The sequence below is a fragment of the Chiloscyllium plagiosum genome, unplaced genomic scaffold (assembly GCF_037043375.1).
Source record: "Chiloscyllium plagiosum isolate Xiang-an unplaced genomic scaffold, Cpla_swu_hap1 HiC_scaffold_40, whole genome shotgun sequence".
In the NCBI taxonomy this organism is placed as follows: Eukaryota; Metazoa; Chordata; class Chondrichthyes; order Orectolobiformes; family Hemiscylliidae; genus Chiloscyllium; species Chiloscyllium plagiosum.
Window position 1 is genome coordinate 71149812 of NW_028270178.1, and position 23437 is coordinate 71173248.

General features: G+C 44.5%; 1 long non-coding RNA gene across 1 annotated transcript in view; it reads left to right on the forward strand.

Annotated features, from left to right (window-relative positions):
• LOC148138604 (uncharacterized) overlaps window positions 1-23437 on the forward strand; it is a 48444-nt gene that overhangs the window by 11253 nt on the left and 13754 nt on the right. The window contains exons 3-4 of the long non-coding RNA XR_015753918.1: window positions 7304-7413; window positions 17351-17485. This is a non-coding gene — a long non-coding RNA (uncharacterized LOC148138604). The remainder of the gene's footprint in view (window positions 1-7303; window positions 7414-17350; window positions 17486-23437) is intronic.

Consider the following 23437-nt stretch of genomic DNA (forward strand, 5'->3'; position numbering starts at 1 on the left):
TAGAATAGTATCTTGGACAGCATAGACATGGTGGGCCGAAGGGCCTGTTGCTGTGCTCTACTGTTCTATTTACTAACTTCCCAGCATCTGCCTGATCAGACCCCCTCAGAATTTTGGATGTTTCATTCCATTTCTCTCTCATTATCTAAACTTCAATGGGTTCAACCTCAACCTACTCCACCTCTTCTCATTAGAAAGTCCCTCCATTCCCAGGATCAGCCGAGTGAACCTTCTCTGACCTGCCTCCAATTCAAAAATATCTTTCCTGCGGGCACTCACACTGTTCATGATATTCGAGGTGGGTCTGACTTGTACCTTGCATAGTTTTAGCTAGACCTGCCTAATTTTAGACTCCATTCCCTCTGTAATAAATGTCAGCATTTTATTTGCCATCTCTATTACCTGCTGACCCTGTGAGCTACCTTTTTCAGATTGATAAACAAGATCTCCCACAACCCTTTCTGCTGTCAGTCTGAAACCAAATAGTGTTAGCCTGACAGTAAGTCGGGAACATACTGAAATTGTTAGAAAGGCTATGTCAATATACAATAACTGGCCACTTAGAAAGCCAATTGATTAAAAGAGAATTTGTTTTTGAGCCTGTTGCATTTAATTTGTTGGTGTGAATATAAGTGGCAGAATTGTAATGGTGTAGGAGGGTGTGGTGGTACGGGGGATATGGTGTATTTGAATTATCAGAAGCCTTTACGCAAGTTTCAATAAGGGCTAAAGAGTCACTTGGTAGAGAATAGGCCCCCTTAAAGATAAATAAGGTCACCCATGTGTGGAACCAGAGGAGATGAGTCAGATATTAGACAAAATAGTTTTGTCAGTATTTACTGTGGCGAAAGACATGGAAGCTCGGGAACGTGGGGAAATAAATAGTGATGTCTTGGAAAGAATCCTCAACAGAGAAGAGAAAGTGCTGGAATCTTAAAACAAATCAAGGTAGATCAATCCTCAGCAGCTCATTAGATCTGTGCTAGAATATTGTGAGAAGCGAGGGAAGAGATTGCAGTGTTTCTAACAGAAATATTTATATTATCAACAGACACAGTGAGGTGTTGGAAGACTGGAGGGCGGCTAATGCTGTTCCATCACTTAAGGGCTGCAGGGAAAAGCCAGGAAATTACAGCTCAGTGACCCCAGTGATAGGGAAGTTGTTGGAGGAGATTCTGTGAGAAAGGTGCTCCTTAAATTTACAAAGGCAAGGGCTGATTCGAGATGGTCAGCAGGGCTTTGTGAGTGGAAAACTATGTTGCACAAACCGGATTGACTCTTCGAGGAGGTGGCCAAAGATAGATGAAGGCAGAGCAGTCAACGTTGTCCACATGGACTTTAGCATCGAGTCAAGAGGAAGGAGGAAGTTTACTTAAGTTCGAGGAAGCAAGGATCAGACAGGGCTCCAGAGAGTTGCATTGGGTGGCAAGGTGTCTCAGTGGTTAGCACTGCTACCTCATAGCACCATGGACTCCATTTCGATTACAGCCTCAGGCGACTGTCTGTGGGGTGTTTGCACATTCTTCCAGTGTCTGCGTGGTTTTCCTCCAGGTGCTCTGGTTTCCCCCCACAGCCCAAAAATGTGCAGATTATGTGGCTCAGCCATGCTAAATTAACCATAGTGTTCACGGATGTGCAGGTGTGGTGCATTAGTCAGGGCAAATGGAGAGTAATAGGGTGGGGAATGGGGCTGGGTTGGATACTGTTTGGAAGGTTGGTATGGAGGTGTTGGGCAAAATGGCCCATTTCCACACAGTAGGGATTCTCTCAAGATACCAGGAAGGAACCGTGGAATGGACTTAGGGCAACTAGAAGGGAATGTGAAAAAGCATTGTTGGGAAGGATTAAGGAAAACCATAAGGTATTCTCCACTTATGGGAGGAACAAGAGCAAGGCATGAGTGAGGATAAGGCCAATCTGGGGTAGTGGAAGGAACTTGTGCCTGGAGTCACAGGAGGTAGGGGAGGTCCTTAATGAATACTATGTCTCAGTATTCACGGCTGAGAAGGGTCTTGTCGTTTGTGAGAGCCGTGTGAAACAGGCTGATGTACGTGAACAGGTGGATGTTAAGAAGGAGAATGTACTGAGAATTTTGTAAAATATAAGTCACTGAGCCAGACTGGATGTGTCCAAAGTTACTACACGAAGCGAGGGAATGGATTGCTGCACACCTGGGTGATGACCTTTGCACCCTCAATGTCCACTGGAGTCGGACCAGATGATTGGAGGCAGGAAACTATGATTCCCTTGTTCAGGAAAGGGAATAGGGATAATCCTGGGAATTGCACACCTGTCAGTCTTATGTCTGTGGTGTGCAGATTATTGGAGAGGACTCTGAGAGATAGGATTTATTATTCTTTGGGAAACCATAGTTTGATTGGAGATAGTCAGCATGGTTTTGTCAGGGGCAGGTCATGCCTTACAAGTCTTATTGAATCTTTTTAGAATGTGATGAAACACCTTTATGGCTCATTCAGAAAATATGGAGGCATGGGATACAGGGAAACCTGTCTGTCTGGATACGGGATTACTGGCCCACAGAAGACAGAGGGCGATGATAGATAGAAAACCATTCATCCTGGAGCTCAGTGACCAGTGGTTTTCTGCAGGGAGTGGTTACAGGACCTCTGCTCTTTGTGATTTTATGAATAAGTTGAATATGTGAATGGAAGAGTCGGTTCGTAAGTTTCCCAATGACACAAAGGTTGGTGGAGTGGTTGATAGTGTGTGGGGCTGTTGTAGGTTGCAATGGGGCATTGACAAGACGCTGAGAAGTAGCAGATGGAGTTCAATCTGGAAAAGTGTGAAGTCGTTAATTTTAGAAGATTGAATTTGAATGCAGAATTCCTGGTTAATGGTAGGATCCTTGGCAGTGTGGAGGAACAGATCCATAGTTCCCTCAAAGTTGCCACCCAAGCTAATCGGCTTGTTAAGAAGGAATATATTGTATGGGATTTCATTAGTTTGGGGATTGAGTTTTAAAGCCGAGAGGTTATGTTGCAGCTCTATAGAGCCCTGGTTAGACCTCAGTTGGAATATTGTGTTCAGTTCTGGTCCCTTCATTACAGGAAGGATGTGTAAGTTTTAGAGAGGGTAAAGAGGAGATTTACCAGGATGCTGCCTGTACTGGAGAGCATGTCTTATGAAGAAAGGTTGAGGGAGCTAAGGCTTTTCTCGTTGAAGTGAAGAAGGATGAGGGGTGACTTGGCAGAGGTGAACAAGGTGATGAAAGTCATAGATAGAGTGAATAGAGAGATTTTTTTACCTTGACATAAATAGCTATTACAAGGGGTTATAATTTTCCGGTGATTAGCAGATGGTTAAGGGGAGATCTCAGAGGTAGGTTCATTACATATAGAGTGGTGTATGTGGAATGCACTGCCAGCGGTGGCAGTAAAATTAGATGCATTCGGGACATTTAATATACTTCTGGATAGGCACATGGATGATAAAAAAAATGAAGGGAACGGAAGTTCGAGTCATAGAGGTGTACAGCATGGAAACAGACACTTCAGTCCAACCCGTCCAAGCCGACCAGATATCCCAAACCAATCAAATCCCACCTGCCAGCACCTGGTCCATATCCCTCCAAACCTTTCATATTCATATACCTCTTAAATGTTGCAATTGTACCAGCCTTCACCACTTCTTCTGGCAGCTCATTCCATACACGTACCACACACTGTGTGGAAAAAGTTGCCCCTTTGGTCTCTTTTATGTCTTTCCCCTCTTATCCTAAACCTATGGACTTCCCAACCACAGGGAAAATACTTTGTCTATTTACCCTATCCATGCCCTTCATAATTTTGTAAACCTCTGTAAGGTCACCCCTCAGCCTCCGACACTCCAATGAAAAACGCCCCAGCCAGTTCAGCCCCTCCCTATAGCTCAACTCCTCCAACCCTGGCAACATACTTGTAAATCTTTTCTGAACGCTTTCAAGTTTCCCAACATCTTTCCAAAAGTAAGGAGACCAGAATTGCACGCAATATTACAACAGTGGCCTAACCAATGTGCTGTACAGTTGCAGCATGACCTCCCAACTCCTGTACTCAATACTCAGACCAATAAACGAAAGCATACCAAACACCTTCTTCACTATCCTATCTACCTGCGACTCCACTTTCAAGGTGGTATGAACCTGAACCCCAAGGTCGCATGGTTCAGCAACACTCCCTAGGACCTTACCATTAAGTGTGTAAGTCTTGCTAAAATTTACTTTCCCAAAATGCCGCAGCTCGCATTTATCTGAATTAAACTCTATCTGCCACTTTTTTTTAATCTTACGGTCGGATAAAAGATTGGCATTTCATCATGACCGAAGGGTCTTGTTCCGTACTGTTCTGTGTTCTACGTGTCGTATGGAAAGCTGGGTAATAAGCTCAGATCAGTGTAAAAGGTTATGACGTTCAGGAGGAGGTAGTCAACTGGACAGAAAATTGGGCTAGATGGTAGGAGACTGAGGGTGATGGGAGACATATTGTCTTTCTGACTGGCGACATGTGACCAGCAGTGGGGTGGGTCCCCTGTTGTTTGTTATTTGGATAAATGGTTTGGATGGGAATATTGTTAAGTAAGTTAAGTTTTTTGGGTGACACTGAAATTGGTGGTAAACTGGACAGTGATGAAGGTTATCTATGATACAACAGGATGAACAGTACTGCTGGGATAGTGGGCTGAAGAATAGCTGATGGAGTTTAATTAGATAAAGGTGAAGTGTTCCATTTTGGTGAAACAAACCAGGGTGGGACTTGTACAGTTAATGTTAGAGCCCTGGGTCGTGTTGTCAGTAAGTGACCCAGTGACCCAGGTAAACAGTTCTTTAAAAGTGGTGTCACAGACAGGCTGGTGAAGAAGGCGTTTGGGATGGTTTCCTTCACTGGGCAGAGCATTAAGAGTAGGAGTTGGGACGACATATTGTATCTGTACAAGACATTGGTGAGGCCACCATAAAAGCATTGTTGATCAGTGGGAAGAACTCATCTGGTTCACTGACCTCCTTTTGTGTAGAAAATCTGACATTCTAACCTGGCCTGGCTAATATGTGACTCCAGACCCATTGCAGTATGACTGACTCTGAGCTGTCCTCTGTGTAATTAGCAGTGACACCCACATCTCATGAATGAATAAATAAAAATACATGTATCCCTCCCTATCTCTGCAAACACCTCCGGCTGCAGCAATCCGTACTAGCTTTGTAACACCGTTCAGATCCTGTCCACTCTCTGTAACACTCTCACCACCTCCAGCACCTTCACCTCTCCCTGTTCCTTTTGTGACATTAAACCCTTACACTGATTCCCCTTCCCACTGCCCAACTCCTGCGAGCAGACCCTTTGCAATCCCTTTAACACTTACTCCAAAAACATTTTCTCGCTTCAGGATTTTAAGTACTTTTTGGTGATCTTCTAAGCCTCATAATCTAATATGATCCATTTTGTCCTGAGTGAGGGGCCGGAGGGAATTTCTTGCTGAGATTTTCTGTTTCGATGGAATGTTCTTTTGTTGAGTGATTTACTCTTCCTTCAAACTGTTCATTTACAGGCCCATATTTCAGTCTGTTTCGCCTCTTTACCTTGGTCAGGTCTCATCTCAAACCCGTGTAATTGGCTGTTTTTGTTTCTAGTTGTAGCTTGTCCTTTCTGTGGTTCACTTTAAAACTTTATATTTCTTTAAACTGCACTTTATCACCATTTCCCTGAGGATCTCTCCAGGTGACATTACTCATCCACTAAGTTTCATCACACATCGGTCACTCTGAGATAGCTATGTCCCTAGCCAGTTGCACAATTTGTTATTCAAAAAAAAACCGACAAAAACTTTTTCTGAACTCCTCTTCCAATATCACTATTGTCAGTGTGACTGTCCCAGATTATGGAAATATTGAAGTTTTCCAAAATTATCACAATGCCTTTGTTAAAAAATTCCAGTGAGTTCCTGTGTAATGCAGTGATGAGCAATGGAATGCAGTTCGCTGGCCTAAAACGGTTCTGCTGCTTGTGTCCTTGGAAAGTAGTAGCCAGAATTTACATTCAGACTGACTCTACTTCATGATCTGAGGCCAAATGATTTCTCTGTAATGCCTTTGTTATCCATTATTGTTAGCGTTGCCCATTTTGCCTGAGTTTGCACAAGGTGGTGAACCATTGAATATTTATGCCCACCTTTTGTTCGCCCTGTACGCATGTCTCTCTGGTGTCTAAATCCCTTTTATCTCTGTGTCACAAATGAATCTACCTTATTGAAGAGACATTATCCATTCCAAAAAAAACATAATTTACTATTTTCCATAATTTCCTGTCACAGCCCTATTCCCTGATGTACATTCCCTGGTGTAGTTAAACTCTGTCCCATCCTGTTCCTTTCTGCTTGTCTTCAGTCATATTCCCACGCTGCTCCCACACTTCACCTTTTCTCTTTGCATTTGGAAAGCTCGTTTCACCTGAACCCTGTCCCAGCATCCTCTGTGTCAGTTTAAAGCCCTGTCCCATAAACCTACCGACATGATTGGCCAGGACACTGGTTCCAGTACGGTTCCAGTACAGTTCCAGTGGGACCATCCTAATGGACTATTTATTAAATCGGGTATGGGATGTGGGTGCCTCTGGCTGACCAGCCTTTCTTTTCCAGCCCTAGCTGCCTTCGAGCTAAGTAACTTGCTCGGCCATTTCAGAGGGTAATTGAGAGGCAAACACTTTGCTGTGAGTACATCGTGTAGACCACGTGAGGAGATGTCCTTATCTAAAGGACAAGTATTTGGTTTTTTTGCACATCAGCAATGGTTTCGTATTTATTTATGGATTGTTAATTACTATTTTTAAAATTATTAATTTCAAACTCCACCATTTCTGATGGTGGGATTCAAACCCTCTTCCCCTGAACATTAGCTGAGGTTTTGGATACATGTTCTAGCAATAATACCACTTGGCCATGACTTCACCTGCTCACTGGTTGCTCATCCCTGAGCACTGATACTAGAGCATCATGAAGCTAAACCCATTCTTCCAACATGACTGTGTGATCCTGAAGTCTTGCAGCACTCTGGTGATATCACTCAGTCTCTGTCCATGTGGTATCCCTCACTGTGTGGGTCGAATTGCTGCCTCTGTCAGCGCCTCCCGCTCTTCCAGTTACTCCAGATCCTGAGCCAACAGAATTCTCCACTCCAGAGAAATGCAACAGCACAACCCAGGGATGGAGTGGGACTTTCCAGATAGCTGTGGGGTTCATTTCCATTCTCCATGTGTAACCCTCACTGCATCAGTCTAATTTTCTATTCTGTCTATCTCTCTGTCTCCTGTAGGTATTTAGGAAGTTCTGGGGGTCTCGTCCAACACCTCATTGAAGATGATTGGTCAGCCCGAGAGGCAAACGGAAGGGCGATGTGGAGTCTTCAATAAATCCTGCAGTGAGGTAAGATCACTCACAGTGCACAGAGCAGGGAGTAATGAGAGGGCTCCAAACATCGCTAACAGGACATGACATAGATACAGTGCTGGAGGGGGAGCGCAGTACAGTACAGACACACCCCAGACTCAATCACCACCTCTACTTTATTTTATGTTGCACTGAGACAGGATGGGGAGTGCATAGTTATCAATCCAGGCCTGTGCTGTCTTAGTGAGCATCAGGACAACAGAGGGGCAAGCAGGCCTCTGACGAGAGGTTGGGAATGCTGCCTGGGATCTTTCTGTTCTGTGTCCTCCCTCCATCACTGTGCTAAGACTCACTACTCTGCAACTCTGTGCCTATGGCATGGCTTGTGCAACAGTGTCTTCAGTAATTTTTAACTCCTATAACAGTTCCTGTCCCTGTAACTACCTCCCTTCCCGATAGTCCTCCACATATTTGAAATGTACTGCATTCCAGACTACCCTCCTTATCGCTATAAATTGCTTCAGCGTCTACAACATGCTTTATTTCGGTACTGTAATCCTCTTTAACTGGATACAGAGTGATACAGCACAGAAACAGAACCTGTGGTACAACTCATCAATGCTCTCCATGTTTCCTATAATGAATGAGTCTCATTTGCCTGCGTTTGGCCCTTAGCTCTTCAAACCTTCTCCCCTCCATGTACCTGCCCAAATGTCTTTTCCATGCTGTAATTGTTCTTGTTTCTCCCATGTTCCCCTGGCAGTCTGCTCTGTCTGTGCACCATCCTCTGTGGATAATGTTGCCCCTCAGCTCCCTCTTTAAATCTTTGCTCTCTCACGTCCCGTTTGTACTCTCGAGTTTTGGACTCCCTTACCCTTCGCTATTCACCATTCTTAGGCCCAATCCTTGTGGCACTCCACTGGAAACAGACCTCCAGTCTGATAAGCAAACCTCCAACACCACCCTCTGTCTTCTACCTTTGAGCCAGTTCTGTATCCAAATAGCTAGTTCTCCCTGTATTCCATGAGATAGAATCTTGTTAATCAGTCTCCCATGGGGAACCTTGTCGAATGCCTTACTGAAGTCCATATAGATCACATCTACCGGTCAGCCCTCTTCAATCCTCTTTGATACTTCTTCCAGTCTTCCGACACCTCAACTGTGACTATCGATGATACAAATATCTCAGCAAGAGGCCCAGCAATCACTTCTCTAACTTCCCACAGAGTTCGAGGGTACACCTGATCAGGTCCTGGGAATGTATCCACCTTTATGCATTTCAAGACATCCAGCACCTGCTCCTCTGTAATATGGACATTTTGCAAGGTTTCACCATCTATTTCCCTACATTCTATATCTTCCATATCATTTTCCCCAGCAAAAACTGATGCAAAATATTTGTTTACTATCTCTGTCTTTTCAACTTTGTAATTGTAACCACGTCCACCATTCCTCAGGAAGATCATTCCACAACCAAAACACCCCATGTCTTTTTTTTAACATCTCTCTCTTCTAACCTTAAAAATGTGGTCCCTCCTCTTGAGACTCCCCCATCCTACGGAAAAGGCAACTACCATTCAATCGATCTATATCTCATTTTTTAAAATAAACTTTTATAACATCACATCTCAAACTCCAGGCTCCAGTGAAAAAAGACTCAGCCTATCCAGCTATTTTTCAGAACTCAAGCCAATCATGTCCAACAATGTCCTGGTAAATCTCTGCTGAACATCCTGCAGCTTTATAATATCCTCCCTATAACTGGGCGACCAGAACTGGACAGAGTATTGCAGAAGAGGCCTCAAAAATGTCTGCACAATCTCAGCATGACGTCCCAAATCCTCCACTCAATGGACTGAGCAATAGTCAGGCGTGCGAAGCACTGGCTTATCCATCCTGTGATGCAAGCTTCACGATTTATGTACCTGAACCCGGAGGTCCCTCTGCACTAAAACACTAACCGAGGCCCGAACATTAATTGTATAAGCTCTACCCTTGTTTGTTTTACCAAGTGCACTACCTCGCATTTATTCAGATTGAATACCATCTACAGTTTTTCAGCCCATTCACCCATTTCATCAAGATCGCTTTGTAATCTCAAAAACCCTCCTTCACTGCCCACTATACTACCCTCCAGTCTGTCCAGCACATCACACATGGCTATCAATGGTACAAATCGCTTTGCTCGCTGCTCCACAATTTCTTCCCTACCATCCCACAATGTCCTGTGATACACTTAATCAGGTCCTGGGGCTTTCCATTCCTGTAAAATCTCCAGCACCACCTCTTCTATAACATGCACTCTTTTTAGAGATGGGCAGCATGGAAACAGACCCTTTGGTCCAACTCATCAATGCTGACCAGAAGATCTAAATAAATCCATCCCATTTACCAGCATTTGGCCCATGTACCTCTAAACCCTTATTATTCATATACCCATCCAGATACATTTTAAATGTTGTCATAGTATCAGTATCTGCTACTTTCTCTCTCAGCTCATTCCATACATACATCAGCGTGTGCATAAAAGAGCTGTCCCTTCAGTGCCATTTAAACCTTTCCCCTTCAACCTTAAACCTATGTCCTCTAGATTTAGACTCTCCAACTCTTGGGAAAAGACCTTGACTGTTTACCCAATCCATACCCCTCATGTTTATATAAACCTCTGTCAGATCACCACTCAGTCTCCGATGCTCCAGGGAAAATAACCCCAGCTTATTCAGCAACAATCCTGGCAACATCTTGTTAATCTTTTCTGAACATTTTCAACTTTCACAACATCCTTCCTATAGCGGGGATACTGGAATTGCAGAGAACTCCAAATGTGGTCTAACGTATTACTCTTGTTCCCTGAGTTCCCCAGTCTTTGTCCACAATAAGTTCTGGAGTAAAAAATGTGTTTAAGGTCTTAGCCATATCCTGCGGTTCCACACACCAATAGTCTCCTTGATCTTTAAGGGACACTATTTTGTCTCGAGTTACTCTTTTACTCTTAATATATTTATACAATCACTTTTGGATTCTCCTTATCATTCTCTGCTGAGACTATTTCATGTACCCTTTCTGCATTCCTGATTTCTACCCAAAGTATATTCCTGAAGTCCCTGTGATCCTTAGGGATTCCCTTGATCCAGCGGGCTATACCTGACATGAGCCCCCTTTTCCTTGACCAGATCCTCAAGAGACAGCCAATGTTTTCTAGTGCTGTCAGCATTGGCCTGCACATAAACAGGAACATGCTGGTGGTGATCGCTCAATTTATCTCAGTTTTAAAATATTCTCACTTGCCAGACTTCCCTTTCCCTGCAAATAGACTCCCAATCACCTTTTGAGAGTTCCTGGCTAATATTATCAAGATTAGTCTGGCCCCATTTTATAACTTGAACCTGTGGACCAGCCCTGTCCTTTTCCATGGCTATTTTCAAACTAATAGACTTGAGTCACTTTGGCAAAATGCTTTCCCACTCACACCTCAGTCCCTTTTCCTACCTTGTTTCCCAAGGGGAGGTCAGGTTTTGCCCCTTTCTCTTTTCAGGCCATTTACATATTGATTGGGAGTTTTCTGGAACACAATTACCAAATTCCTCCCTTGCAAACACTGAACACTGGCAGTCCCAGTCTAGGTTTGGAAAGTTTAAAAACCCCAACCATAACAGCCCTATTAATATGATTGATATTTGAGATCTCCTGATATGTTTGTTCCTCAGTCTGCCACGGAGTATTCGTGGTCAGTAGGACAATCGTGTCAGAGTGATGACCCATTCTTATTTCTCAGTTCCACTAACATAGCGTCACTGGGTGATCCTACAGGAATATCCTCTCTAGGTACTGATGAAATGATTCATGCAATGAAAACCCCACCACCACACGTCCTCTCTTGCCTCCCCTTCGATCCTTCCTGTAGCATCTCCACCTTGAAACACTATCACCCACCCTGTCAATGTGAGCTCCTCCTGTATCTCCATCCATTTACCCATCTCCATAACCTTCTCCAGCTCTTACCCCTATCTGTTTAAACATCACTCTCCACTCGAACCTCCCCTACCGCAGGAACTTCCTCCTGTTTGTGCAATGCTCTCTTATCTGTGAAACTGTCTCCAACCAAACTTGCTACCCCAATCTCTCAAAAACCAATCCAGATTCCACAGCCTCCATGTTTAAATAACCCCTAGAACCTAAGCCTCCCTATATCTGTAAACATCTTCAGTCACGATAACCCTCCATATCTCTGTTTGTTCCGCCAGATGATGCAAACCTCTTTATCTCTGTAATCTGGTCAGTTCCCTGAAACAGTCACTGTCTGTGTAATCCAGCCCTGTCCTACAAACATCCTTAGCCCTGTAAACTTCTCTATCCCTCCCAACATTCCCAACTCCATGAACCCGTCAGCCCTACAGCTCTCCACATTTCTGTAACCTCCTAGGGGCCTATGGTCCTCCCTCCCTGTCAAACCACCTCCAGTCCCCACGTCCCTCCCACTCTGGGTCCTCTGCTCCAGATCAGACCATTGCTGTCTCTGTAAACACCTGCACTCCTGCCAACTCTTCCCATTTGTGTAACCTTGTTCAGACTCCATACTCTCCAGTTTTCTGCATCCTCTTCATGCATTGCAACTAAAACCACATGTTTATGTAATATCCACCAATGCTTACACCCTCCCCAGCTCAGGAATCTCTTACAGTCCTAACAAAGCAACTAAACTGTGAAACCTCTCATTTCCCTACAATCCTCCCTCCCTCCCTCCTCAAATGCCTTCATCACCATGAAACCTCACAACTACTGAAGCCTCCCTTTGGTACTGCAACCCTCCTAATGTCTGCAAAATCGTCCTGTCCTGATATCCCTCCCTATCTCTGTAACGGGTGCCACCCTCCAGTGCCCTTCTGGTGAACATGGCAGAGGAGAGAAGATTTGTAGAGTCCAGGCCATGTTACGGAGGTAGAATTCTGGGGATTACAGATTTGGTCTAATGTCTGTGGTGTGCAGATTATTGACGAGGACCCTAAAGACAGGATTTATGACTACTTGGAAAACCATAGTTAAATTAGTGACAGTCAGCATGGGTTTGTGAGGGGTCAAGTCATGCCTCACAAATCTTATTGAATTCTTTGAGGATATGACAGAATACGTTGATGGATCATTCAAAAAAGGATGATTGGGATACAGGGAAATCTGTCTGTCTGGATACAGGATTGGATGGCCCAGAGAAGACAGAGGGTGGCAGTAGATGGACAGTATTGAGCCTGGAGCTCAGTGACCAGTGGTGTTCTGTAACAATCGGCTCTGGGACTCTGCTCTTTGTGATTTTTGTAAATGACTTGGATGTGAATGTTGTAGAGTGGGTTAGTAAGTTTGCCAATCACGTGAAGGTTGGTAGAGTGGTGGGGAATGTGGAGGGCTGTTGTAGGTTGCAATGGGACATTGACAGGACGCAGAGCTGGGCTGGAAGTGGCAGATGGAGTCCAATCTGGAAAAGTGTGAAGTGATTCATTCTGGAAGGTCGAATTTGAATACAGAATACAGGGTGAAAGGCAGAATACTTGGCAGTGCGGAGGAACAGAGAGACCATGGGGTCCGTGTCCATAGATCCCCCAAAATCGCCACGCACGTTGGTAGGGTTGTTAAAAAGGCATATGTTGTGTTGGCTTTCCTTAGAAGGGGATTGATTTTAAGAGCCGTAAGGTTTTACTGCATCTTTATAGGGTCCTGGTGAGACCACACTTGGAATATTGTGTTCAGTTCTGGTCCCCTGTTTACAGAAAGGATGTGCAAGTTTTAGAGAGTGTACACAGGAGATGTACCAGAATGCTGCCTGGAATGGAGGGCAGTTCTTACGAAGAAAGTTTGAGGGAGCTAAGGCTTTTCTCATGGGAGTGAAGAAGGGGGTAAGGTGAACTGGTAGAGGTGAACAAGGTGATGGAGAAAGTGAGGTCTGCAGATGCTGGAGATCAGAGCTGAAAATGTGTTGCTGGAACAGCGCAGCAGGTCAGGCAGCATCCAGGGAACAGGAGAATCGACGTTTCGGGCATAAGCCCTTCTTCAGGAATCCTGAAGAAGGTCTTATGCCCGAAATGTCGATTCTCCTGTTCCGTGAACAAGGTGATGCGGGGCACAGAGTGAGTGAATAGTCAGAGACATTTCCTCCTACGGAATAAATGGCTATTACAAGGCGGCATAATTTTAAGGTGATTGGAGGATGGATAAGAGCATAGAGAATGGTAGGTGGTTGGAATGCACTGCCAATGGTGATAGTAAAATTAGATACTTTCGAAACATTTAATAGACTCTTGGATAGACAGATGGATAATAGTAAAAAGAAGGGTATGTCGGTTAGTTTGATCTTACAGTTGGATAACAGGTTGGCATGAAATCATGGCCGAAGGGTCTTGGGCTGGACTGTTCTGTGTTCTATCTTCTGTCTGGTAAACTGGGTAATAAGCTCAGTTCATTGCAAAAAGGATATGGCATTCAGGAGGAACGAGGGAACTGGATACAAAATTGGCCTGATGGAAGGAGACACAGGGTGATGGGATACATGTTGTTTTTCTGACTGGAGGAATGTGACCAGCGGTGTAGTGGGTCCCCTGTTGTTTGTTATTTGGATAAATGGATTGGATGGGAATATTGGTTTCCTGGTAAGTAAGGTTTTTTGGTGACGCTGACATTGGTGGTAAAGTGGACAGTGAAGAAGGTTATCTGTGATACAACAGGATGAACAATCCTGCTGGGATAGTGAGCTGAAGAATAGCAGACGGAGTTTAATTAAATAAATGTGAGGTGTTCCATTTTGGTGAAACAAACCAGGGTGGGACTTGTACCGTTAATGTTCGGGCCCTGGGTCGTGTTGTCAGTCAGTGACCCAGTGACCCAGGTACACAGTTCTTTGAATGTGGTGTCACAGGTAGACAGGCTGGTGAAGCAGGCGTTTGGGGTGGTTACCTTCATTGGGGATGGCATTAAGAGTAAGAGTTGGGATGTCATGTTGTGGCTGTAGAAGACATTGGTGGGGCCACCATTAAAACATTGTTGATCAGTAGGAAGAACTCATCTAGTTCACTAACCTCCTTGAGGGAAGGACATCAAATATTCAAACCTGGTCTGGCCGACATATGACTCCAGACCCACAGCAATATGGCTGACTCTGAGCTACCCTCTGGGTAATTAGCAGAGGCGTCAAAGAACGTTGTTCCAGGCAGTGACACCCACATCCCATGAATGAATAAATAAAAATACCTATGTCCCTCCCTACCTCTGCAAACCCCTCCAGCGGTAGCAATCCGTCCTGGCTTTGTAACACCCTGACCACTCTCTCTGTAACACTCTGACCACCTCCAGCACCTTCACCTCTCCCTGTTCCTATCGTGTCAATGAACCCTGACCGTGGCTCCCCTTCCCACAGCCCTCCTCCTGCGAGCAGACCCATTGCAATGCATTAACATTTACTCCTAAAACACACTCTCATTTCAGGATTTTAAGTACTTTTTGGTGATCTTCTCAGCCTCATGACCTTGTATGATTCCTTTTGTCCTGAGTAAGGGATCAGTGGGAATTTCTTGCTGAGGTTTTTACTGTTTCAATCGAATGACCTTCTGTTGTGATTTACACTGTTCCTTCAAATGTTCTCCACTGTTCGTTTCCAGCCACATATTTCAGTCTGTTTAGCCTGTTTACCTTGGTCAGTTCTCCTCTCAAACTCATGTAATTGGCTATTTTTTGTTTCTAGTTGTAGCTTGTCCTTTCTGTGATTCACTTTAAAACTTTATATTTCTTTAAACTGCTCTTTATCACAATTTCCCGAAGGATCTCTGCAGGTGACATTACTCATTCACTAAGTTTCATTACACGGTCGCTCTGCAATAGTTATGTCCCTTAACAGTTGCACAATGTGGTTTTCAAAGAAACACTGAAAAAAAAATTGTCCGAAATCCTCTTCCAATATCAATGTTGTCCGTGTGATTGTCCCCGATTATACAAGTATTGAAGTTTTGCAAAATTATCACAATGCCCTTTTTAAAAAAATGTCAATGAGTTCCTGTGTAATGAAGTGATGAGCAATTAAAAGCTGTTCGGTTGCTAAAACTGTTCTGTTACTTGTGTCCTTGGCAAGTAGTAGCCAGAATTTACATTCAGACTGAATCTACTTCATGATCTGAGGCCAAATGCTTTCTCTGTAATGCCTTTGTTATCCATTATTGTTTGCGTTGTCCGTTTTGCCTGAGTTTGCACAAGGTGGTGAATCACTGAGTATTTTTGTTCATCCTGTATTCATGTCTCCCAGCTGTCTAAATCTCTTTTATCTCTGTGTCTCAAATCCATCTTCCTTATTACAGCGACATTGTCCATTCAGAAAAAAACACAACTTACTCTTTCCCACAATTTTCTGTCACAAATCTATTCGCTGATGTACAATTTTAGTTAAACTCTGCCCTATCCTGTTCCGTTCTGTTTGTCTTCAGCCACATTCCCATACTGTTCCACTGCTCCACGTTTTCTCTCTGGATTTAGAAAGCTCCTTTCACCTGAAGCCTGTCCCTGCATCCTCTCTGTCAGTTGAAAGCCCTGTCCATAAGGAGAAAGTGAGGTCTGCAGATGCTGGAGATCAGAGCTGAAAATGTGTTGCTGGAGAAGCGCAGCAGGTCAGGCAGCATCCAGGGAACAGGAGAATCGACGTTTCGGGCATAAGATTCCTGAAGAAGGGCTTATTCCTGAAACATTGATTCTCCTGTTCCCTGGATGCTGCCTGACCTGCTGCGCTTCTCCAGCAACACATTTTCAGCCCTGTCCATAAACCTACCGACATAATCGGCCAGGACACTGGTCCCAGCACATTTCCAGTGGGACCATCCTAATGGATTATTTATTAAATCAGGCATGGGATGTGGGTGTCTCTGGCTGACCAGCCTTTCTTGCCCATCCCTAGCTGCCCTTGATCTGAGTTGCTTGCTCGGCCATTTCAGAGGGTCTTTGAGAGGCAAACACTTTGCTGTGGGGATGTCGTGCAGACCACGTGACGATGGGCAGATGTCTTTCTCGAAAGGACAAGTGCTTGGGTTTTTTGTACATCAGCAATGGTCTCATACTTATTTGTGGTTTGTTAATTACTATTTTTAAAATTATTGATTTCAAATTCCACCATTTCAGATGGTGGGATTCCAACCGTCCTCCTTGAACATTAGCTGAGGTTTGGGATACATGCTCTAGCAATAATACCACTCAGCCATCACTTCGCCTGCTCACAGGTTGCTCATTCCTGACCGGTTATACCAGTGCATGATGAAGCGAAACCTGTTCTTCCAACACAATTATGTGATCCTGATATCTTCCAGTACTCTGGTGATATCACTTAGTATTTCGCTCTTTCTCTCTCTCTCTTTCTCTCTCTCTCTCTCTCTCGCTCTCTCTCTCGCTCTCTCTCTCTCTCTCTCGCGCGCTCTCTCGCGCTCTCTCTCTCTCTCTCTCTCTCGCTCTCTCTCTCTCTCTCTCGCGCGCTCTCTCGCGCTCTCTCTCTCTCTCTCTCTCTCGCGCGCTCTCTCTCTTTCTTTCTCTCTCTCTCACTTACTTTCGCTCTCGCTCTCGCTCTCTCTCGCTCGCTCTCTCTCGCTCTCGCTCGCTCGCTCTCGCTCTCGCTCTCGCTCTCACTCTCGCTCTCGCTCTCTCGCTCTCTCTCTCTCGCTTGCTCTCTCTCGCTTGCTCTCTCTCGCTCTCTCTTTCTTTCTCTCTCTCTCACTTACTTTCTCTCTCGCTCTCGCTCTCGCTCGCGCTCGCTCTCGCTCTCTCTCGCTCTCGCTCTCTCTCGCTCTCTCTCTCGCTCTCTCTCTATTGAAGCTACACCAGATCCTGAGCCAACAGAATTCTCCACTCCAGGGATGGAGACTGGGATTCTCCAAGTCTCTGTGGTGGTACACAGTGCCATTTTTAATCGTCAATGTATCAGTGTAATTTCCCATTCTGTCTATCTCTCTGTCTCCTGTAGGTACTCAGGAAGGTCCTGACTCAGTAGACTTCCCAGCTGCTGGGTGTCTCGTCCATCACCACATTGAAGATGGTTGGTCAGCCAGAGAGACAAAGGGTAGGGAGACCTGGAGCCTTCAATAAATCCTGCAGTGAGGTAAGATCACTCACAGTGCACAGAGCAGAGAGCAATGAGAGCGCTCCAAATATCGGCTAACAGGACATGACACAGATACAGTGCTAGATGGGGAGCACAGTTCACACATACCACACGCTCAATCACTACTCCTGCTGTAAGTTCTGTTGTACTAAGACTCACTAATCTGCAACACTGTATCTATGGCATGGCTTATTCACCAGTGTCTTCAATAATTTGTAACTCCTATAACAGTTCCTATCTCTGTAACCTCCTAGCCCGATTGTCCCTCCACATATTTGAAATGTACTGAATTCCAGACTACCGTCACTATCGCTGTAAATTGCTTCAGTGTCCACAACATTCCTTATCTCGGTAGTCTCCTCCTCCAATAACTGGAGACCGAGCCATGCAGCACGGAAACCTTTCCTTCAACCAAACTAGTCCATGCTGACCAGAGTCCATGAATGAGTCGCGTTTCCCTGCATTTGACCCGTATCCCTTCAAACTTCTCCTCCCCCCAAATTGAACATTTCTCTACCACTTTCCCTGAAAGTTTATTCCATAACTGCACCATCCTCTGTGTGGAAACTTTTCTCCTAAAATCGCTTTTAAGTCTTTCCTCTCCCATCTCATATTTTTGCTCACTGGAACACAGAACATGACAGCGCATTACAGACCCTTCGGCTTTCGATTTTGCACCAACGTGTGGAACCAATCTGAAGCCCAAGTAACCAACACTATTCCAACTCTTGTCCATATGTCTATCCAATGACCGTTTAAATGACCTTAAAGTTGGCGAGTCTACCACTGTTGCAGGCAATGCATTCCATGCCACGACTAATCTGAGTAAAAAAACCTACCTCTGGCATCTGTCCCATATCTATTTATTCATGTTAATATCTACCTCAATGTAAAGCTATCTCCCCTTGTGGTAGGCATCGCCATCCAAGAGAAAAGGCTCTCACTGTCCAACTCCTCTCACCTGCTGATTATCTTATATGTCTCAATTAATTGACCTCAAACACATTCTTTTGAACAAAAACACCTTAAAGTCCCTCAGCCTTTCCTCATAAGACCTTCCCTCCATACCAGGTAACTTCCTAGTAAATCTCCTCTGAATCATTTCTAAACTTACACATCCATCCGGTAATGCAGTGTGAACAAATGTGGCCACACTCAGAAGTTTGTACAGCTGCAGCATGATCTAATGGTTCAGAAACTCAATCCCTCTACCAAGACAAGCTCACACACTGAATGCCTTCTTAAAAAACCCATAAACCTGAGTGGAAACTTTTAATGATCTCTGTACATGGACATAGAGATCTCTCTGTTCATCTACACTACCAACAATCTTACCATTATCTCAGAACCCTGTGTTCCTGTTACTCCCTCCAGAGTGAATCGCCTCACACCTTTCCATTTGCAAACTTTCAGTCCAGCTGTGCAGCTTATCTAAGCCTTTCTGTAACCTACAACACCCTTCGTCACTATCCACAACTCTACCGACCTTGATATCTTCCGCAAATTTACTAACCCATCCTTCAATGCCCTCATTCAGGCCATTTATATAATTGACAGCAACAGTGTATCCAAAACACATCCTGGAAGTACCCACCAGTAACAGAACTCCAGGATCGATATTTCCCATCAACCACTACCCTCTGCCTTCTTTCAGTGCACCAATTTCTGATCCAAACTGCCAAATCACCCACAATCCCATGCCTCCGTATTATTGGCAATAGCCTACCATGGGAAACCTTAACAAACGCCTTACTGAAATACATGTTCACCACATCAACTGCTTTATTCTCATCTATCTCTTTGTTCACCTTCTTAAAGAACTCAATAAGGTTTGTGAGAGCACGACCTGCCCCTCACAAAACCATTTTGACTATCCCTAATCAACTCACTCATCTCCAGATGATTATAAATCCTATCCCCTACAAGCCTTTCCAACAGTTTACCCAGAATCAAAGTAAGGCTCACAAGTCTATAACTACCAGGATTTTCTCCACTCCCCTGCTTGGGCTGGCACGATGGCACAGTGGTTAGCACTGCTGCCTAAGAGTACCAGTAGACCTGGCTTCAATTCTTGCCTCAGCCAACTGTCTGTGTGGAGTTTGCACATTCTCTCCGTATCTGTGTGGGTTTCCTCCGGGTGTTCCAGTTTCCTCCCAAGTCTAAAATGTGCAGGTTAGGTGAATTGGCCATGCTAAATTGCCCATAGTGTTAGGTGAAGGTGTAAATGTATATAAACATGTTTATATAAATGTCTGTAGGTTCACCCCTCAGTCTCCGATGCTCCAGGGAAAATAGCCCCAACCTCTTCAGTAACAACCCTGGAAACATCTTATTAATCTTTTCTAAACCCTTTCAAGTTCACAACATCCTTCTGACAGCAGGGAGACTAGAATTGCACAGAGTACTCCAATTGTGTTGAAACGTAGTAATCTGAGTTCCCCAGTCTTGGTGCACAGTTAGTCCTAGAATGAACAAGTTGTTTAGGATCTTAGCCATATCCAAAAGTCATGCACATCGACGGCTTCATTGATCTTTAAGGGCCCCTACTTTGTCCCGAGTTAATCGTTTACTCTTATTGTTTCTATATTATCTAAAATCAGTTTTGGATTTTACTCATCCTTCTTTGCCGAGGTGATTTCATGTCCCCTTTCTACATTCCTGATGTCCATCCTACAGTCCCTGTGATCCTCCGGGATTCCCTTGATCCAGCTGGCTATACCTGACATGTGCCCCCTTTTCCTTGACCAGACCCTCAATAGACAGCCAGTGTTTCCGAATGCTGTCAGCATTGACCTGCACACAAACAGGAACATGCTGGCGCTGATCGCTCAATTTAACTCACTTTTAAAATATTCTCACTTGCCAGACTTCCCTTTCCCTGTAAATAGACTCTGCAATCACATTTTGAAAGGTCCTGGTTAATGCGATCAAGATTGGGCTAGCCCCATTTTATAATTTGAACTTGTGGACCAGGCTTGTACTCTTCCATAGCTGTTTCCAAACTACTAGAACTGTGGTCACTTTGGCAAAATGCTTTCCCACTAACACCTCAGTCCCTTTCCCGACCTTGTTTCCCAAAGGGAGGTCAGGTTTTGCCCAATTCTGTTTTCAGGCCATTTATATATTGATTGCAAGTTTTCTGGAAATCAATTACCAAATTCCTCCCTTGCAAACGCTGGACACTGGCAGTCCTGTTTTAAGGTGGAAAGTTAAAAAACCCCTACCATAACAGCCCTATTATTATGATTGACATTTGAGATTTCCCGACATATTTGTTCCTCAGGGGATAGGGATTAGTTATTAGGGATTAGTAGGACAATCAAATCGAAGTGATGACCCATTCTTATTTCTCAGTTCCACTAACATAGCTTCAATGGTTGATCCCACAGAAATATCCTCTCTAAGTACTGCTGGAATGAGTCATGCAATCAAAACACATCACCACGCGTCCTCTCTTGCCTCTTATTCAATGCTTCCTGTGGTGTCTCTACCTTGAAACAATGAACTGCCAGTCCTGCTCCTCCCTCAGCTGTGTTTCTGTAATAACTAATATCCCAGTTTCATGTTCCAATCCATGCCCTAATTTCACCTTCCTTAGCTGTCAGGCTCCTTGCATTGAAATAAATGCAGTTTAATCATCAGTTTTCCCCCATTCCCTGCTATATTCTTGCCTGCCTTATCTCTCGAAATGGCTCTCTTTAACTTGTGTACCAGCCTCAGTCTTCTTTCTGACCTTACGACTGTTTAAGATACAGCACCCTGCCAGATTATATTATATCCTATCTAGCAGCTCCAGCAATTCACCCCATCAGGATGTGGGTCCCTCCCGCTCCCAGTTCAGGTGTCTTCCCCACCCGGTCCACCTGTGCTGACACCTTCAGGGATCTTTGGGTTGTCCACTCAGGTCCCTGTGTTCCTCAGCACTCCACAAGGTCCGAACACTCATTATGTCTGTCCTTCGCTTATCGTACCTCCCACAGGATATGACCTCACATTGATCAGAACTAAACTCTGCTCAGATTATCATCTGATCGTCATCAGACTGTAGCCTGAGACCATCCCCCTCACTCTGAACAACATCTTCACCTTTCATGTCATTTGCAAACCGACTAAAGATATCTTCTGCTTTCACTTCAGAGTCATTATTCCACAGAATAACCAGCGATCGTTCCTGCACAGATCCCTGTGGTACACCCGCTGATGAAACAATTTAAAACACGAAAAAGATTATCCACCAATTTTGTATCCAAATTACCAACTTGTCTTGGATCCCATGGGCTCTTTCGTTTTGGACCAGCCTTCCATGTGGGAACTTGTCAAAGGCCTTAATGACTCCATGTAACCCACATCATCTGCACGGCCCCCTTCGGTATTTTTAGACACCATTTTAAAAAAACTAAACTGAATTCCTCCGACAGTATCTTCCTTTATCAAATCCATGATGACTAATCCGAGTTGATCCTTGCAATTGCAAGTATCGATTCATCCTCAGGGTGGTATCCAATAATTTCCCTCCCTCCTGCTGTCAGACTATCTGCTCTATAATTACCTGGCCTATCCCTGCTGCCCTTCTTGAACAAATGAACCACATTAGCGATCCTCCAGTCATTCGACACTTGACCTGTTGCCAGCAAAGCATTAAACATATCCACCAGGGCCCATCAATCTCCTCTCTTACTTCCCATAGCAGCCTGGAATACATTCACTGGACACTGGGGAGTTCTCCACCTTTTTATGCCTTTGAAAATATTTAGTAACTCCTCCTTATTGGTCTTAACATGTTATAGAACCTCACCTTCCCGTCTGAAATCCCCGGCTACAATGCCTTTCTCCTGCATGAATACAGATGGGAAGTATTCATTGAAGACCTCACCCACTTCCTCTGGCTCCATGCACAGATTGTTTCTTTGCTTTCTATTCGGCCTCACCCTTTCCTCAGTTACCCTTTTATTCTAACTATTCTGACAAAGTACCTTATGGCTTTTCCTTCATAGTATCTGACAAGGATTTTTCACAGCCATTTCTAAGGACCCCGTTGCACTCCCTATCCTTGTGAATGGCTTCACCTGGTTTTATTGCACTATGTTTTCTTCATCAAACTCACGATATCGCTTGATCTGTATTCGCTTGACTTGCTGCCTTCACTACTCCCTCTTCATGAACACAATGGGATCGGATCCTATGAAATGAGTATCAGGCGTTAGGTAAGAAGTTAAAAAGCACGACCTCAAGGGCAGTGATCTCTAGATTACTCCTAGTGCCACATGCCCCAGTGTGGATAGACATAGAAAGATAGGCCGGGGGGTGGATGTATGCCTGAGGAGCTGTTGGCGGGGGCAGGGTTTTCAGTTCTTGAATCATTGGGATCTCTTCTGGGGTAGAGGTGACCTGTATAAGGGGGGGGGGAATTGGGGTGGATGGGTTAGACTTGAACCAGAGGGGCACCAGTATTACTGCAGGGAGATTTGCTCAAGTTACCCTGGAAGGTTTAAACTGGGTTGGCAGGAGGTTGGGACTCTGACTAAGAGAGGGAACATCGAAAAGTCAGCGGAAAATACATTCACCATCGAGAGCAACTTTCCTACTCAGGACGTCCAGGGGCACAGACGAGGGAGGGAAAAGACTTCAGGTTTAAATTTCATTTATTTCAATGCATGAGGCTTGACTGGTGAGGTAGATGAGCTCAGAGCATGGATTGGCTCTGGGGACTGGGATATTATAGCCATAACTGAAACATGGCTGAGAGAAGGGCCGGACTGGCAGCTCTGTGTTCCAGGATTAAGAAACTACAGGCGTGACAGAAGGACAAGTAAGTGAGGAGGGGAGTTGTCCTTTTGATAAGGGAGGACATAACAACAGTGATTAGAGAGGATATTCTTAAAGAGTCATCAAATGAGGCCACATGCTTAGAATTTAGAAACAAAACAGGGGTGGTCACTCTGTTGGGAT